The following is a 4,160-nucleotide window of genomic DNA, read 5'->3' on the forward strand; positions in this document are numbered from 1 at the left end:
GGGAGGTTTGTGTGGTGAGGTGTAGTGTGGTGTGCTAGGGTGGTTTTATGTGGTGTGGTGTGGTGTGGGAGGATGATTTTTTGTGGTGTGGTGTGATGTGGGAAAGTGGTTATGTGTGGTGTGGTATGGTGTGGGAGGATGATTTTTTGTGGTGTGGTGTGGTGTGGGAGGGTGGTTCTGTGTTGTGTGGGAGTGTGATTTCGTGTCATGTAGTGTGAGAGACTGGTATGGTGTGGTGTGATATGGTGTGGGGGGTAGTATGGTGTGGTGTGGTGTGGGTGAGTGATTCAATGTGATTTAGTGTGTGGGGCTGGTAGAACGTGACTTGGCTTCACTATAATCTCCAAAGCCTATATGAGTACAACACCTCTCATCCGAAAATGGTTAGTGAGAAGCATACGGGCAGGGCCGGTCCTAGAGCTACTGTGATAAAATGTAGAAAATCATGTGTTGTATCCTTAACATTAAAAGTGCATAATTCTGTGAGGTTAATTCTTCCATTTAAATAAAGGCCAAAATATATGTATTATTTCAGACACTCATATTCATCCACTTCCTAACGATACATAAAGAGACGGTGATCAGTGACTTATGGAACCCTGTGCTGTGGTCTATGGGATGTAATAAGCTTTACAGAATATTGCGTAAGTGTCTCGTAACTGTATAGGTAAAAGGTCCTATGTTCTTGGCCTAATATTTACCCTTGAAATAAAACTATGAATGTGTGGAAATAATTCTATCACTTGAATAACTATGGTATCATCAACCAAGATATACATACACGAACATAAGCAAGCACACACACACACACACACACACACACACACACGTCCAGTCACCAAAACACGTAGTTAAACAGAAAGGAAAGCGAGAGGTGACTCAGCCAATGACTTGAAGATCGTCGTCGTTGTTGTCATCGTCGTCGTCTTCGTTGTACTAATCATCATCATCATCTTCCTCGTCCTCATAATCATCATCATGATGATCATCATCATCATCATCAGCAGCAGCAGCATGTCATCATCATCCCAGCACTGTTAAAAATGTGGTACAAAAGATATATCAGTATCATCACCTTTATCATCATATTCATCACCATCATCTAACCTTGTTTTAGAGTTTGCACGGAGTTACATCATCATTATCAGCATCAACATCATTATCATCATCAATCAGCATCATCATCATCATCATCATCATCATCAATCATCTTCATCATCATCATCATCATCATCATCATCATCATCATCATTATCAGCTTGTGACACACCACTGCAGGATAAGGACCCCTCTCACCTTTCTCCACTCTGATCCATTGCCTGTTAGCTTGTTATTTCTGATATCGGTGGATCTGCGCGTATCATCTCTAGTTCTCTGTGTACCTCTTCTTCTTACTCCATCTCTAGCCTGCCATTCAGTTACGCTGTCTGTCCCTCTGTTGTCTGTTCTATGGAAGACGTGACCTGAGGCGTGCGCGTGCAGTGATCTGGAAACCAAGAGACAAATATGTGTTTCGTCATCATAGCTATACCCTGTTCACTCTAACTTGGCGTAAAATTGCAATCTCTTTCTTAAATAAAGTGCTGTGACAAAGGGTTAACACTAGAATATGGTGCTAGTCACGAAGAAGTGGTATGAAAAATATGCCTGGCAATAGTACTGCTTTATTCTGTTACTGAGCTATGGAAAATGAACTGCAAACGGACGACAATCTTCGTCTATAAAGAATGAATAAGTATCATACAGTATAATTGTGTGTGTGTGTGTGTGTGTGTGTGTGTGTGTGCGTGTATTAATGGATGCCTTCATAAATGCGTCCATATGAGTATTCATAAATGTGTGTGCATCAGTGTGTGCACTCATCAGTGTGTGCATCAGTGTGTGTATGCATCAGCGCCTGTGTGCATTTTTTTTTTTTATAGGTAGGAGAGGAAGAATTTAGACTAAGAGAAAGAGTGTCCGGGTTTAACCCAACGTGCGTGTGTTTGGTGTTGGGAAGGGGGGGGGGGTCTCGCACGTGCACTGTGTTGTTAATTAAGGACGGGAGGAGTGAATAGCTACGGCTTTCTCTGCCAAGCATTAGCTTATTGGCTGCCTCTCAGGTTCATCTGATTTTTCCGGCTCCAGGAGCCTGGGTAGGATGATAGGATACGGGTGTTAGGGTAAGGTGTTGTAGCCCTAGAGGGCTTGGGTAGGGGGATAAGGAAAGGGGAGGGGTGGAGGAAGGGGAGTATGGGGGGTCACGGTCTGAGGTGGGGGTGCTGGATATGAGGATGGCGGGTTATTACGTGGCTGCCGTGATCTTGATAATGGGTGTAGGGGTGGTTTAGAGTCTTAAGTGAATTGCAGGGTGTGAACTAAGTAGTTGATTAATAAAAGGGTCAGTAATAAATAAACTATTGGTGCTTAAGTGAACCCTCAGCGAAACACGAACATGTTCCGCCCTTGCCATGACGGGCCGCGGAGCTGGGCCGGCACAGGTATACACTCCCCGTCTGATATTTGGTAACTGAGGCGGTGACACAGCGAGTTGCGGGTGAAGAGTTAGACGGCCTGGCGCCTTGGCCTAACCGAAGCAGATGTACACCACACCACACCAAGAGCGACACTGAGGGTCGCTGCCTGGGCATGGGAGTTTTAAATGGGTTGAGGCAGACAGGTAGACGCCGCATTGGGGGCGGGGCTTCCAATAAAGAAAATTCCCACAAAATGTAGGGGACCCTTATATAACTTTGACGAATCTTTATACCGTCCATTATCTTTTGGTTTTGTTTTTCTCTCTCTCTCTCTTGTTCTTACGTTGCCTCATGTTAAAAGGTACTTTTATTTCTTAATGGCGGTGGTCTAATATCAATTTCCATGTGGCTCTATATGTGGACACTCAGTGGATTGTGTTTTCCATTCTTTCCAGCTAATCTACAGTTTATCACATCTTTCCTGGCTTATTTCCCAGCGATATCTATACTGCATTCGGATTCTACACTAAGTTATTGGCTGCTTAATCAGTTGCTTCGTACTGTGATCGTATCGTATCTTTTATAAAAGCTCCAATAAGCTTGCATGCGTCGCCCTTAGTCACATGATGGCTCTCCACGCTGCTTGATCTCTGGCAGCCTCCCTATTCAGTCCCTTATCCCTGAGGTCACACTCTATGACCTCGTCTCAAGTCTTTTTCGGTCTGCCTCTTGCAACCCTACCCCCGACGTTCACACTTCTTACTGTAGATCCATAATATCTGAATGTTTCTTATCTGCTTCTTACCATTTGTAGAGGTTCCCTGTACTGTGTGTGTGTGTGTGTGTGTGTGTGTGTGTGTGTGTTCTTACCTAATTGTATCTTTATAGGAATGAATAAAGCTCGTAGTCCCGTGTATTAAACCATTTGTATCATACATTTCCTTAAATTTATGAAACGTTTTGGCACACACTATTTCATTCGGTAGTGCATTCCACTGGTCAATTATTGCTCTATTTGGGAAACTAAATTTCCTTACGTCTTTATTGCCTCTCCTTTTATGCAGTTCTTTGCAGTGTCCTCTTACTGCTGCATCCCCATAGGTTATATACTCATTTATGTCTATTTTCTCCTTCCCTGATAAGCATTTATATAGTATAATCATGTCTCCTCTTTTCCTTCTCTCCTGTAGTGTAGGTAGATTCTGTTTTTCTTCGTAGCTTAGATCCCTTAAGCTTGGTACCCATCTTGTAGCTGCCCTTTGAACTTTTTAAACTTATCTATGTGTTTTTTTAGATGAGGACATCAGACTACTGACGCATACTCCAGGGTTGGTCTGATGAATGATGTTATTATCTTTCTTAATATGTCTATGTCTTCACTTATGTGTGTGTGTGTGTGTGTGTGTGTGTGTGTGTGTGTGTGTGTGTGTGTGTGTGTGTTCTTACCTAATTGTATCTTTAAAGGAATGAGTCAAGCTCGTACTGTCCAGTGTCTTAAACCATATTTATCGTACATATCCTTAAATTTGTGAATTGTTTTGGCACACACTATATCATTCGGTAGTGCATTCCATTGATCAATTGCTCTGTTTGGGAAACTGAATTTCCTTACGTCTTTATCACCTCTCTTCTTACGCAGTTTTTTGCAGTGTCCTCTTGCTGATGCTTCCCCATATGTTAAGTAATCATTTATGTCTATTTTCT

This window comes from Coenobita brevimanus, chromosome 115 (genome assembly GCF_032717465.1).
Source record: "Coenobita brevimanus isolate Jiangsu-jjx chromosome 115, ASM3271746v2, whole genome shotgun sequence".
Taxonomy (NCBI): domain Eukaryota; kingdom Metazoa; phylum Arthropoda; class Malacostraca; order Decapoda; family Coenobitidae; genus Coenobita; species Coenobita brevimanus.